At 44.4% G+C, this 16,273-nt stretch overlaps 1 protein-coding gene and 1 pseudogene across 7 annotated transcripts in view; both read left to right on the top strand.

Moving 5' to 3' along the window:
• Window positions 1-16,273, top strand: part of LOC124589717 (inward rectifier potassium channel 4-like) — a 705,609-nt gene that overhangs the window by 321,076 nt on the left and 368,260 nt on the right. The gene's annotated exons all lie outside the window — the stretch shown is intronic.
• On the top strand, window positions 2,227-2,347 carry LOC124596666 (annotated as a pseudogene).

Here is a 16,273-nt window from a genome sequence, read left to right on the forward strand (position 1 = left end):
AGTTCACAGACTAAAAAAAATCATGAAGATAGCACATTTTACAGGCGCATTTTTGCCTCTTTATATCCAGTCTAGCGTACTAAATGAGCCGCTCCTATGATCAAACAACTGAATGAGTTCTCGAGATAGAGCGTATATCTGTGCTAGGTCAACGGGGTTTAAAGAACCCACTGCAACATAAAACAGGACCAATGGAATGCGACTTGAGCCTTGATCCTAGTGTACTATGTAACTACTACACCAGATCTGTCGGTACTGGGAGAACCTCAGACATTCGTGTCATTTGATCTTCTTCTGAGCTTTGCGAACACACTTCCCGGAACGTTAGCAATATTGTCCGTCCAGTCCTCAGACCTTTCCTTGAGTTTTAGGGATTTGTCACATTAGTAGACAAGCATCAACACACAAAGTACATCGGAATGATCAACAGTAGAGAAACTACTCTAAAATGTCCCGTGAAGACCCATTCAGTGTATAAGTTACTACGTAAGAGTAGCCCCACTGAGTCTCCGAATCCTGAAGCAAGTTAGTTAGTTAAGTCGTTAGTAACGTGTTTCTTAGCTCATTTTTGCCTCATAACGTACAGCGTACAGTGAGCGAGGATACAGCCAATTAACGTAATTAACTTCCGTGTCCGGTTTTATGCGAGCAGTTTATGGTTCAAATGGCTCTGATCACTATGGGACTTAACTTCTGAGGTCATCAGTCCCCTAGAACTTAGAACTACTTAAACGTAACTAACCTAAGGACATCACACACATCCTTGCCCGAGGCAGGATTCGAACCTGCGACCGTAGAGCAGTTTATAGATGAGTTTACACAAGAGTGGTATATTCAGCTTCACTCCCGCCAGTACCTCACCTCCTACCTTACAAACTTGACAGAAGTCCTCTGTATACCCAGTCCTAGGAGAGGGACACCAGGAGCGCTGTAGTCCGATCCATAAACGACAGCGTTTCGCGCAGGTTCTAGGGACGGACAGGGATTCCAGTGTTGCCGGTTTCAAGCGACAGTTGCCATAGGGTCATAGAGCGGCTTTGCAGTTGAAGAAAGCATATATCCAGCACATTATATCTCTCACTTACTTATGTTGAATTTGTTGCTTACCACCGTCATCAGCCATGACTAGTGACAAATGGAATAAAAATTCACTAAATAGCTCTCTACGATGACATTTAAAAACTCGCAACAGCTACGACGTTCACAGCAGGGCGCTCAGAACACTGGCGAACGCTCATTGGTTGTCAGAGAATGCGTGACGTCAGGTGCGCAGACTAAGCCTAAACTCGACTGCCGTCGTTTGTGATTCCAACTTACGTTAAGCAGGAGAACTGCTGTCAAGGTTGGAAGGCAGGAGAAAGGTACTGGCCGAAGCGAGTGGGTCGTGCGAGTATGTTACCGACTTCGTTATCAATTTAGGATGTCTCTTTCAGCCCGCATTTTGAAAGTTTAAGAACGCGGTAATTCAATCGATTATTTCGTTGTTACAAATTTCTCTTTAATTTACTTTTCCCAGCTCCGTCCTGTTTATTACTGTTTTTTCTCTAGTGATCAGTCGTTAGGATGCATTATTATAGCTCCACCTTTTTATGTTGCAGCTCATGTGAATCGCCTGTGAAATAGAAAGTCAAAGAATTTCGGAATGTAATGTTCTAGCTACGTCGAGATCATTAGAAACGAGACAGGAGGCCATGTTGGACCAGGACGGGCTAGTAAATCATCCTCTCTCTCTGCCACTGTAGCCTGTACATCCGCTCCACCAAAGTCCAATCATTCTCACCAAATTCTTGAAAGCAACGGATCTCCTCCTTGGTTACGATATCGTCTTACCATCCTCCTCGCCCACACTAGACACTTCCGTATATCCTGCACATCGCGCAAACTCGAATGCAACAGCCCTCATAGTTTCCCCTCCAATTTTCAGCTTTTATATGTTGCCGCGCCTAGACGAACACAACCCTCAAACTCTATGTCTACACACACTCTTCGCATCCACTCCCTCGCAATTTCAATATATTCTCTCTCAAATACAACAAAATTCGTCCTGACAATGACCCCCCCCCCCCTCCACCCCTCCACCACCTTACCAGATCTCACTCCATATCCTATCCCACATTCTCATCATAGTCGTATCCAGTCCACATCCTAGTTAACTTACCCTAAATTCCATGTTTCCCTTACATCCCAATCCCTCCCACATGACACATATTCCTAAATACCAACCGTGCCAACGGCCTTGCCGCAGTGGTAACACCGATTCCCGTCAGATCACCGAAGTTAAGCGCTGTCGGGCTGGGCTAGCACTTGGATGGGTGACCATCCGGTCTGCTGCCGAGCGCTGTTGGCAAGCGGGGTGCACTCAGACCTTGTGAGGCAAACTGAGGAGCTACTTGACTGAGAAGTAGCGGCTCCGGTCTCGGAAACTGACATACGGCCAGGGAGAGCGGTGTGCTGACCACATGCCCCTCCATATCCGCATCCAGTGACGCCTGTGGGCTGAGGATGACACGGCGGCCGGTCGGTATCTTTGTGCCTTCATGGCCTGTGCGGGAGAAGTTTAGTTTAGTTAAATACCAACACTCCTGCTCCACTGACTACTTACACCTTACATTACCAGAATTGCTGAACCTCTTCTCTCTCAAATTATCCCCTACTGGTGCAGGTTCTTCGCACTTTCGTGTAAGTGCACCGTTAGTATTTTCTTAATATCAGTATTGTCTTTTAAAATACCATCAAAGTGAAATCATCATTTTTAATAGGCATAAAGAGTCTTGTAGATTATTTTATGTGTTTATATCTACCATCAAATTCTGCTGTATACGTTATTCTGTAGAAATCTGTTTACGTCCTCTGGCAGACTGCTAATTTTATACCACACGACTAATGTTGTACAATACTTTATATAAATAATTAATGCGTTAGCTAGAAATGTAACGCGGTGGTTTTAGGGAATTAAAGTCACTCATTCGTAGCATGACAGACTTGCGGCTATGTTTAACTGCAGTTCAAGCACTGTGTCCATAGCTTGCAGCTTTCACTCTTTTCTCTAAGAACTCTTGCTGCACCATTACCAGCAGCGCAGCAGGTGCGGCCAACTTATTGTTGGAGCCCAAGGAATTATCTATTCATTTATCGAGAGGTATCTATTCATTCGTGTAGAGATTTATATGAAAAGAACGCAAAGCCTAACCACTACGATCGGACGGGGATTTTCGTAATCTACGGGTGCACGACTAGAGATAAAACCATACATATTCATAAACATACATGTGTGTGTGTGTGTGTGTGTGTGTGTGTGTGTGTGTGTGTGTGTGTGTCTGTGTGTGTGTGTGTGTGTTCCACATCTCCTCCTAAACTGTTGCACAGATGTTGACCATACATGGTACACATATAGCTTACTTTCAGGCGACATTCGCTGTGGTGGTAAGAACCACCTATCAATCAGAGGGGTAGGGATGGGGCTGAGAAAGAAGTGCAGCCCGCAACTCGTCAATTCCCAGACTTTATTGGTCCAGTATTTGAGAATGAGACCATTTAGCGACTTGCAGCAAGCTTTACATATAATTTCAGTACTTCAAGAAATTTTTCCTTGCTGACAATCCATACAAAATGATGAAAGCAAAAATGTTTATCGCTTACTACTTTTCCACTGTTCATGCAGTAAAAGCACCGCATCAGGCATGACGTTATAATTTATTATTTCTTTACTACTAACTGTATTCGTGCCTTACGATGAACAAATACTATTGAATGTAAGTGCAAAATTAGATCATTGTATGATACATAGTTCAAAAGATACGACGTCATAAACAATAAGATGCGTGAAAAAATGCCGCATCATGCATGACGTTTAAATTTGTTAATTTGTTGCTACTAACTCCATTCGCAACACATTTTGCAGACAGTATCCGCATATGCCGCTGAATGTAGGTACAAAATTGTATCATTATACGAAACATAGTTACAGAGATATGTTATAAACATAAAGGACAAAGGAAGACGCTGTATGGAACAGGTAAATACCTGGCCAACGCCGAGTTTCTGGGCCAGCAAATGAAAATAGTAGAACGCATACTATAGCGCGCAATTAATCAATATCTAAAAAACGATACTTTACGCCAGAGTAAACTGAAATTCTGATCTAGTAGTGTGTGCTTGCTACACCAGAGACCCAGTGCGCCTAATTTAAATCTCTGCCATTGCATGTGCCCTCTTTCTCGCTGATTTCCATCTCACAGAGGAAGACTTAAATTAACTTCGTTGTAAATGGTAATTAATTTAACCCTCAGCAGCCGACAGGTGTTGTTATATACCTCGATGGGGACAGCTGAAAATGTGTGCGCCGACTCGAACCCGGGATCTCCTGCTTACATGGCATACGCTCTATCCATTTTTTTTAAAGTCTCATTTTGTTCGCTTTTGTTCGTTGCATCTGCTCGCGGCGGACTTCGTAACACACCCGTTTAAGTTCGTCGTTGATCAGTTTTTTTATTACAGAGGGTAGCTTACCCCCCTGACCGAACACACTGAGCTACCGTGCCGGCAAAACATAGGGAGGTTCTGACACAGTGGGCGTGCTCTGTCCATCTGAGCCACCGAGGACACAGATGAATAGCGCGACTGCAGGGACTCATCCCTTGCACGCTTCCCGTGAGACCCACATTCGCAGTTGTCGACAATCTACATAGGCCTACGTAATGTACCTAATAGATACTTTACCCACCCACTCATTACTCGCGCACACTAAGGTGACGATTCCCGTAAGAATTCAGGCAACCTGTGCGGATTCGCACAGACGAAGGTCAGTCGCTGGGTAGCCTTTAACTAAATATATATGAAGACAGTAACTGTTCTGGAAAGAACAGATACCATTGTTGACCGTGCAGCTTCTCTAAAATAAATGATAATTATCATTTATTCTAGAGAAGCTGCACGGTCATCAATGGTATCTGTTCTTTCGAGAACAGTTACGATCTTCATATATAACTTCATTGTCTTTTCAACAAATCTTTGGTGTTACTACATATGGGTACTTCTGTTACAATGTAGTATCGATAGTCTATTCGGTGATCAGACAGCGTAGATTACACGAAGGCAGTCATTTCACGCTGTGCAAGTACTAAGCAAAAGGCCGCAGCCCGAAGTGTTCGAGCTAGATACTTTTCCAATATCTTTGTTGAGAAACTGTCGATAAGAAACCTAACGCCGAAATCTTCAAAGTAACGGCGCCTGCCACGCGGTAGAAAAAGACTTCTTTCGATTCGCCGGCGACGTTTAATGGTGTTTTGATGCCGCGGGGCGACACGTGGCGTAAACATGCGCCGACCGCGCCACGTGCGAAGTCGGCACAATAAGCGCGCAGTCAGCGGCTGCGGCCACGGGCGTCCGCACACCGCCCGCCTATTACACTCGTACCGCCGCCTCACTCCGCATCCCGCAAACGCCCTACACGCGTCTTCTGCAGCTTCCCGGCGCCACAGTCCTGTGAAAAATGTTCTCCGCCTGCATTCCGCGTCACAGTAGAGTAAAAAGAATACGGGCAGAGCATTCGACGACTATACCCACCGTCGTCGTTACGAGCAGGAGTAACTCACCAAAAGATGCATTGAAATGTGTTGCTAAAATTAAATTACCAGAAAGCATACTTTCCACGCGGTTTTAAATAACGTCAGTTAACTTTTTAGAACTGTGATTTCGAATGACGTTTCCCAAATGCACTAACTTTGTGTTCTGCCTTACAGCAGGTCTCTTCATAGGAGATGCCTCGTCAGAGAGCTCCACCGCATGAGCGTCTAGGGAAGTGATTCCAGTGATGGTTTCCCGTTGCCTTCCACTGATAATTAAATGATAATGAGGACAACACAACGCCCAGTCCCTGAGCGGAGAAAATCTCCGACCCGGGCGGGAATCGAACCCGGGTCCCTTGGCGTGACAGACCGCCGCGCTGACCAGTCAGCTATCGGGGTGGACCCAAATGCACTAGCGATCAAAAATTTTCGAACGCTCACCCTAAAAACTAAACACTTTATTTCAATGTACAAACACATCTTACAAAGTAAGTTCCAGGGCTGCTAATAGATATTCTGTCAGTCGAATCATATGCTTATTTGAAACATTGAAAGAGATTACATATGTCTTTACCCTTAATTTTTGCTATGCCATACCGAGCGACTGCTACGGTCGCAGGTTCGAATCCTGCCTGGGGCATGGATGTGTGTGATTTCCTTAGGTTAGTTAGGTTTAGGTATTTCTAAGTTCTAGGGGACTGATGACCTCCGATGTTAAGTCCCGTAGTGCTCAGAACCATTTGAACCATTTTTTGCTATGCCATAATGTTTTGAAAGTTTAGTGTTTGTTCCGAGCATGACCTGCTCTTTCTAAAACTACCCTGGTATCACCCGATCTGCGGATCCAATTGCGGCTCTGCCCTGTTCAAAAGGACTCTACAAAGAATCTTGTATGATGTATCCAGCGGTAATACTCTTCTGTAACTGTTGGGGTCTGTCTTTAAGCCTTTCTTGTGTAAATGCTGGATGAGAGCTCTTCTCCATTCTGCGTAGATCACTTCTTCTTTCCAGATCTTAACGAAAATACATTGAAGGGATGTAACTGCATTTTCGTCAGCTTTTTTCCACGGTTCTGCCACTGTTTGAGTTTTTCTAGACGCTTTGTTGTTTTTCAGTTCTGAAATTACCTTTTGTAGTTCTTCAGTCGTTGATGATTCTGGATCCGGCTTCTCACTGTTATTTGGGATGGATTCAGATTTTTTAAGGATGGGTTCACAATTCACGAGCGTCTCAAAGTAGCCTGGTAGTACCATGCAATTTTCCGTGTTATTGAGAGCGATGGTCCTGTTTACATCTCGAAATTGGAGGGTGGGAGCTTTGTATATTGATAACCTTTGTTTGAACGTTCTGTAAAAGCTTCTCGTGTTGTTATTAGTAAATTCTTCATCAATTTGTAGAAAAGTTTTGTTTTCATGAATCTTCTTAAGCCTTTTATACTTTTATCTAACTGCTCTCTAACTCTGACAAAATTTAATCTGCTTTCTTCTGTTTTTTGTGACTGCCAATTTTGCCTGTTTCCTTATTTCAATGAGAGCGTCACATTCTAGAGACCGTCAGGCATGTTTTTTGCTTTTTATGTTGGGGTGCCGTCCGTTCGGCGGTAGTAATGAGGTTTTCCTTGAATGCTTCAAGTAACGAATAATTTTTTTCCGGAAAATCGATGTTGACGTCGTAAACTGTAGCATAAAACTCTTTAAACTAGTGAAAACTAGAAAAAGTTTTCTCCTTCCAGTTGCACTTCAAACAATGACAGCTTTCTCAGATAGCCTTTGACGATTGTGTAGAGATCACAGACGAAGTTATCCTTTCTCTGAAGTTACATGTGGCATGTGATGTCGAGTGAAAATGACAAATTTGACAGCCAGTTAGGATCTGGGAGCTGTGGACTAGCTCTGTGTTTTTCAATGAGACAAACATCTCTTTCCTTACGGAGGTTTTAAGAACGAAACGGGACTTCACCACAGCTCAGCCACCTGACTGATGTGGGGTAAGGCAAGTCACGGAATTCAGAATCAGTTTCTTCAACAAAAACCTGCTCCTGATAGAGCGCATGGCCCCGAGTTAAGTTCCACAGTAGAAAAGACTGGTTTCAGTATACAAGAAACATCAGGCTGTCCCCAGAGTTCAAATGGTTCAAATGGCTCTGAGCACTATGGGACTTAACTACTGTAGTCATCAGTCCCCTAGAACTTAGAACTACTTAAACCTAACTAACCTAAGGACATCACACACATCCATGCCCGAGGCAGGATTCGAACCTGCGACCGTAGCAGTCTCGCGGTTCCGGACTGCGCGCCTAGAACCGCTAGACCACCGCGGCCGGCTGTCCCCCAGAGTGCTTGCTAATGTATGATGTAGGGTATGAACTGAGAGCCCGGAATTTACAAAAACTAAATTTTAGGCACGTAAAGTCAAAAGGTCTGTGACCTGTGAAGAACTACTAATATTCTAAACATTATATTTAAATTTAAATTGCATCACATCTCGTGTTTCTCGTATTCCACATGTTTAACAAGCAGAGTAAAGTACCATCGGCGGGCCGGATGAAACGAGTTCGCACGCCGTATTCGGTCCGCGAACCGTAGAATGGCGACCCCTGCTCTTAGATAAAGGCAAGTCATCGTAGTTTTTTATACTCATCCGCGCCAGTCTATGCGAATAACCAATCAAATACAAATCAGGGGCGCTTAGTCTTTGTACACTGAAGAGCCACGGAAACTGTTACGCCTGCCCAATATCGCATAGGGCCTTGCGAACGCCCAGAAGTGTCGCAACACGACGTGGGATGGACTCGACTGTGTCTGAAATAGTACTGGAGAGAACTGACAACATGAAACCTGCAGGGCTGCCCATAAATCCGTAAGGCACGAGGGGGTGTAGATCTGTTTTGAACAGCACGCAGTAAGGCATCCCAGATGTGATCAATAATGCTCATGTCCGGGGGGGGGGGGGGGGGGGGGTTGGTGGCAAGCGGGAGTGTTTAAGCTGAGAGAAGTGTTCCTGGAGCCACTCTGTAGCAATTCTGGACTTGTGGAATGTCGCATTGCCCAAGTCCGTAGGAATTCCATATGGACATGAATGGATCAGATAGGATGCTTACGTACGTGTCACCTGTCAGAGTCGTATCTAGACTTATCAGGTGTCCCACATCACTCCAACCGAACACGCTCCACACCATTACAGAGTCTCCACTAGCTTGAACAGTCACCTGCTGACATGCGGGGTCCATGGATTCATGAGGCTCGATACGATTTGAAACGTGAGTCGTCCGACCAGGCAACATGTTACCAGTCATCAACAGTCCAATTTCTGTGTTGACGGGCCCAGGCGAGGCGTAAAGCTTTGTCTCGTGCAGTCATCAAGGATACACGAGTGGGCCTCCGGCTCCGAAAGCCCATATCGATGATGTTTCGTTGACTTGATCGCACGTGACAGTTGTTGATGGTCCAGCACTGAAATCTGCAACAATTTGCGGAAGGGTTGCACTTCTGTCACGCTGAACGATTTTCTTCAGTCGTCGTTGGTCCCGTTCTTGCAGCATCTTTTTCTGGCCGCAGCTATGTCGGAGATTTGATGTTTTATCGGATTCTTGATATTCCCGGTACACTCGTGAAATGGTCGTACGGGAAAAGCCCCGCTTCGTCGCCTGCTGTGTCCCATCGTTCGTGCAGCAACTACAGCGCTACGTCAAACTCACTTAAATCTTGATAACCTGCCAATGTAGCAGCAGTAACCCATCTAACAACTGCACCGTCACTTGTTGTCTGATATAGGCGTTGCAAACCGCAGCGCCGTATTCTTCCGGTTTACAAAAAAAATGGCTCTGAGCACTATGCGACTTAACTTCTGAGGTCATCAGTCGCCTGGAACTTAGAACTAATTAAACGTAACTAACCTAAGGGCATCACACACATCCATGCCCGAGGCAGGATTCGAACCTGCGACCGTAGCGGTCGCTCGGCTGCAGACTGTAGCGCCTAGAACCGCACGGCCACTCCGGCCGGCTTCCTATTTACATATCTCTGTATTTGAATACCTGCTATACTAGTTTCTTTGGCGCTTCTATGTATGTTTACACCATTTTATTATCAGAACTGAGATATAATGAATACTCAAAGTAAAATTCCTGTTTTAACAAGAAATCCATAGTTGTGATAGGTGATCGAAAACTTTTGTTCGGTAGTGTAGGTGTAATTAGCCTTAAGGGTGCGGCTTGACACGACGGTTAGCTCCATTTAGCAGAGGTTCTGTGGCGTAGGTTCGACGAAGCATGTCTTTTATGAGCTTCTACAATGCCCAGCTAGCTGAATCTGAGGGATCCGTACCAGTCTAACATAGTTTTCAGGTCCCGCTTTCAGTTGCTAACAAGTTCCTTTCTTGCTAACAGCGTTTGCCTGATGTGTGTTATTTAAGACTATTTTTAATGTCAGTTCTGGATATGCGTTTTCAAGGTTTTCGCGACGTTCGTGTTAGATAGTAATGCCAAAGACACGTATTTTGGGACATAATTGAAAAGGGGGGAGGGGGGGGAAATAGGTAGGATTCCCCGACACGCGCACTGGTAACAGATTCGCTGCCTTCCACAGTATGGAAATTAAGAGTATGGAAATTAAGAGCCATGCCTAGTATGGAGCAACTGTTACCGCGAGTAAGAATAAGTGCTCTCTGATTGGTCGACCTACATAGGTAACGACTGAAATCAGAGGACGATCTGATTCTTCTAGACGTAGGGAACCCTAGTTGAAAAAGCGACACGTTTTCTGGTCATTTCCTCAGAGTCCGAACGTGACAAATTACATTAAATAAAAAGGGAAGAAACTTATTTCTAAGCTATCAGAGAAGCAGCAATGGGACAGTTACACAAGGGTGAGGAGTGAAATCGTTAGTGACCAACTGAAGGAACCAACCTGTCATTTGCTGAAGAAAACTACACAAATATACAGGTTTCAAAGTGATTGGCAACTCACTTTCAATGTTGGAAAGTAAAACTGTGCGTCCCACAAAACGAAAAAAACGTAGTATCAAATAACTGCAGTATCAAGGAGTAGCGACTGGAATCAGTCAAATCGTAAAATACCGAAGCACTCAAATGCATAAGTGTATCAGTTTGTAGTGATGTGTAACAGACTGGCCACATAACTCAATCGCAGGTAAAACAAGTAGTAGGCAAACAGGTAAGATGATGACAAAACGCAGTCAGTCTACAAATGAGATTGCTTAAAAAACACTCGTGTGAATCATCCTTGCTCACGTACGTGGCATCCATACCAAACAGGTCTACCAGGTGACGCTGAATGTATACAATGAATGGCTCCACGTAGTCTCAGCGGTTACATTTAACCCACAGGAGAGCGTCACGCTTCAGGATAGACGCCAACTGTCCCGAGAAAGCCTTCTTAAAACGTTTCAAGAACCAGTATGGAATGTAGGCATATATTACAAACTCGTACCTAAGGGATAGCGGAAACAAGATTAGACTAATTCCAGAGGACTCGCTCCAAATGAGAGTGCAACATACCCTAATATGTGCTAAAATCGGAAGCACACTCTGTCATGGACTTCATAGTATGTAGCAGAGTATAGCTATAGATTTAGAAAAGACATATGGAGACCTAAATCATGATGACTGGCCATTGATTACAACACAGCTCTCGCAGAAGACGTGTCCCGTGGATAAAGCAATTAACTCCCTTCCACATTAGGGAATTTATGGATATTTTAGAAGGAAAGCCAAAATTTGGTTTGTGTAACACAAGTAACAGAATTTATAATTAAAGTGCAGCTATTCACCGAGGTCCACTGTAGCCTGTAATCATCGTACGGCAGCGAAATTTCGTAGATATGCTAATGTCTTAATGCGGAATTGATTTACGCTGGAAAAAATTAGTTCCAATTTTGGGCACCAGTTGAAAATCTGGCGCTGTACAGTATCTTGGCCGGCCGTTGGTGGCCGAGCGGTTCTAGGCACTTCAGTCTGGAACCGCGCGACCGCTACGGGCGCAGGTTCGAATCCTGCCTCGGGCATGGAGGTGTGTGATGTCCTTAGTTAGGTTTAAGTAGTTCTAAGTTCTAGGGGACTGATGACCTGAGATGTTAAGTCCCATAGTGCTCAGAGCCATTTGAACCAACCATTTATTGAACAGTATCTTGTCGACGTCTCCGGAGCTCATACTGAGCACAGTGTGTAACCGGCGGCTAACAATAAAATCAACATTATGCCCTTCTGATTCATTTAAACTTTTCTGGCACGTTCCGTTCGTAACCCACTACGTATGGTAAGATTTCTTCACGTCTCCCTTGCATTCCGCCAAAAATAGGAAATATTTTTCTTAATCGGGTCCGCATTAACACATTAGACTACCTACCAAGGTTTGCTGCCATACAATAACTGCCGCGCGGGGAAGCCTAGCGGTCTCAGGCGCTTTGCCACGGTTCGCGCGACTCCCCCCGTCGGAGGCTCGAGTCCTGCCTCGGGCATGTGTGTGTGTGTGTGTGTGTGTGTGTGTGTGTGTGTGTGTGTGTGTTGGGCGTAAGCTTAGGGACCGATGTCCTGAACAGTTTGGTCCCATAAGACCTTACCACCATACGATAATTACAGACTATACTGGACCTGTAAGAAAAGCTGTTCTTTAATCACAAATACTGGGTATTTAGGATATTTTGTGCAACGTACCTACTACGATTAAAAGACTGAAGAGTCACAGGAAAAAGGGTTGGTTTGGTTGTTTGGGGGAAGAGACCAATTTTCGAGGTCATCGGTCTCATCGGATTAGAGAAGGACGGGAAATTAAGCCGGCCGTGCCCTTTCAGAGGAACCATCCAGGCATTTGCCTGGAGTGATTTAGGGAAATCACGGGAAACCTAAATCAGGATGGCCGGACACGGGATTGAACCGTCGTCCTCGCGAATGCGAGTCCAGTTTTTCTGCGCCACTTCGCTCGGTCAGGAAAAAAGCTAACGATGTCAGCTCAGTAGTCAAAAGACGATTGATTAAAAAACAAAAATCTCTAATGAATTATCACTTCAGTTCAAAGTTCCCCATATCATAACATCACAGGCCTTTCGCTGCGAAAAACCAAGTACGTACGAATTCAAAAAACCTACTTCTCACAGGTTCCTTTCCGGCATTTCTTCGTTCCAGATGCAAGGTATCGAATAGACAGATGTTATTAGCTGTGTGCTTTCTGTACGAAATTGTGACGTGCTCTCCAGCAAGCGGACGTTTCTGCAAACAAGCACGGGCCGTGCTGCGTGCGTGCGTGCGTGCGCCTTGGCGAGCGGCGCGTCAGATAATGAGATGCACTCTGCGCTGGGCCGCCGCCAACTTGGCATATGGCGGACAGCCGCAACGTTTCTACTCTGCGGCTCCTGAGGCGTCTCGAGACGAAGTGTTTTTCTGCCATCCGCAGTCATCTGTCAGCCGACATCACAAGCTCCGTATTTAACTTAGACGGACGGTATGGCTTCGCACATACATTTGGTGTCAAGACGGGAGAGTACATTTCTGCAACCCCACTCTGGCTGAGAACGGACCAACTTCTTGCAAAATAAAAATATTAATAGTTGCTCTTGGCCAATGGCTGATTGTGTCCACAGAGATTTTAATCGAGACAGGCGCACCTTGCGAGTCAGACATGACTTTGAAGATACGAAGAATACAATATTACTGGCTTGTAGAATTTGAACAACACTGTGGGGCTACACGAAAGTAATCTTCCACCCAATATGCTGCAGAAAGTATTAGGTTAGATGCACCCACAATGTATCTCTGTTGGTAACAATGGCCCTGAGATGGTACTGCCTCAAGAAGACCGGGTTTCGACCGCATACGGGTTACTACTAACAAGGTAAACTCACTATCGCACCACTTCAGTTTTAGTGGTAAGATGGCCCAGTGAAAAACTGAATGCAGATCAAGCAAGGAAACAGGAAGAAGGTGTACTGAACTGTGAAAAAAGAAGGAAAGAAGAGACAGTGAGTGGTCCAAGCTATGAAGGGGAATTGTGACCTCCCCTTCTCTCTTTGCTCCGTTTCTTTCGCTGATCTTTCCTCTTCTTTCTTCCTTCTTAGTATCGCGGCTATATCTCAGGGTTTTCAATGCAGAAATGTAGTGAGAAGGGTCACATGTGTGTGGTGGTTCACGATATCGTAGTGCTGTGAGGGAGCACCACTCGTACCTCTGGTTTGAGAAGACTGATGACTAAAGTGCGAACATTTCTCAAAAGAAAAACAGGTATGTGCTCTCTTTCCTCTTAAAAATATAAATAGTAGCGTAGCTAGTAGGCATACTATCTATCGTTCTACTAAACTGAATGAGCGGACACCATTGACGAAGTTTCATCCTCGAAAGAAGTTTAATAATACCAATTATCTGAAATAAAAAGAAACCTCACAGTTAGAGTAATTAGTTTCTGATGTGTGTAGTGGTCACTGATACTTAAAAGATCGTTTCAGTAATTCTATCACTGTCCGTTTACGACTTGCTAAGCAACGTATCAACAAGCTGACTATGCAATGATTAATATTTGTCGTATCCCGACAATAAATCGCTTCTCGCTTGCTTTAAGCATCACTACGATTACTATGCCACTCATGTAAGTCTTTGATAGTTATTATTAAGCTACTGTCCGTGAATTGTGGTTAATGTTACTGAATCCTACACGCGACAATACCCACCCGCGTATTTGTTACTGGTAGGTTTGATCATCACGCGAGTTTTACGGAAATGCTTCAGGAACTCGGGTGGGAGTCTCTAGAGGAAAGGAGAAATTCTTTTCGTGAATCGCTACTGAGGAAATTTAGAGAACCAGCATTTGAGGCTGACTGCAGTACAACTTTACTGCCGCCAACTCACATTTCGCGGAAAGACCACAAAGATAAGAGAGATTAGGGCTCGTACAGAGGCATATAGGCAGTCATTTTTCCCTCGTTCTGTTTGGAAGTGGAACAGGGAGGGAAGATGCTAGTTGTGGTACGAGGTACCCTCCGCCACGCACCGTATGGTGGATTGCGGAGTATGTATGTAGATTTAGATGTATCTTAAACTACGCGCCGGTATTTGAGAATTCGCACGCGATTTGTTTGCAGGAAGTTGGGTCGTGGTTCCCTAGAATGATTTTTAAATCAACTCTGTGTTGTAAATTAACAATTCTATGCCCATTCATGAAAGTTACAGCAGATCCGCACTCGACGACTACTTGATCGCGCACTCGAGCAACACGGAAGTTTTTGTTCTTACAAAGAGAAAGCATATAATGCATAATGCTACAAGGTGATTTGCTAGGTGTAAACATATTTATATCTATCTCATTAAAACTCAGTAACTATTAAATGTTATACATAATTAAATTCTTTACTCTGTAAATAATCAATAAAATTTATAAATGAATTGCATGTACAAAAAAAATCTCAAGTTGATATGACGTCATGGGTCACTATTTGTTTCGACTTCCCTGCACTCACGTGACGCAAAGTAGATCCGACTATATTGGACATAACTCCTGTAATGTTACAGAATGTTCAAATCGCCCACGAGCCCTTGTCCCTCAGGTCATTGACGTTTCTGTTCGCTGTATTCAAATTTGTTTCTGTGTTGTGTAACGTCCGTTCGCAACAGCGAAGTGTAAGGAACGGACCTCCAGATGCACATACCTCCTATTTGTTCTAAACAAGTACCATACGTTATGACTCTTGCGTTTATTTTTGAAAGTTATAACTCTTGAACTCTTTTGTTGTAACTTAGTTCATACCCATTTATTTGTTCTATTCATTTCTGTGAGAGGCCTATGCGGCTTCTCATATTATCTCACTGTTCATCACATTTACTTGTGACTGTAATATTTTCTTACCACATGACTCATATTCTATAACCAACGTATAGTGTGGCAATGCAGATGGCAAAAAGACACGTCCATGACCGGACGAAAAGTTCATAATTTTGTGAAAAAAAGGGGACACGAGGGAAATCTCCTGCTTTGTAATCCAGCCCGTGGCTCTTACAACTCGCTCGATGTTGCACATATTGAGCTTGGAGCGTTCACTGTTTCTATTTTGCTTCTTTATTCACAGTTCAGTACAACTTCTTCTTGTTTTCATGCAAGTTCTGTTTTTGACGGGTTATCCACCGGGCCATTTTACCACTAAAACTGAGGGGACGGGGTAGGGGGGCGATGGGAGTTTCCCTTGTAAGAGGGAAGACAGCCGCGTCCAACGCATGGCTGCAGTACATCATACTGCATCTGTAGCAGCTATTAGAGCTTATGCTGGCGCCATATTGACATACAGAACTGTAACCAGTCGACTGGTCGAGGACTTACTCCGAACTCGACGCCGTGTAGCGTTTATGGCACTTCAAATTAACCCCATCTGCGACTTGGGTGACGGCAAGCTAGAGCTCATTGGGGCAAAATTTTACGTCAGACAGGTGACTGAACTGGTGCTGCCATTCAGTCGCAGACTTCAAGAGGATACTTTCTAACAGATAACGAGATTCTTCCTATCACTGCTCTCACCCAAGTACCATTATTTGAGTGACCAAGTGCAACAGGAGCGAAAGAGTCGCCCATAAAATATCACACGGTGTCAATACGACGCATTCAAAATCGAGTGGCTATAGCGTCTATTAATGTTCCACCACTTAACATCTTTCTCTCGCCCATACTACAAAGTGTGACCTGGCAACTTGATTCAGATAAGTATATTTCCTA

This window comes from Schistocerca americana, chromosome 2, assembly GCF_021461395.2.
Source record: "Schistocerca americana isolate TAMUIC-IGC-003095 chromosome 2, iqSchAmer2.1, whole genome shotgun sequence".
Classification (NCBI taxonomy): Eukaryota; Metazoa; Arthropoda; class Insecta; order Orthoptera; family Acrididae; genus Schistocerca; species Schistocerca americana.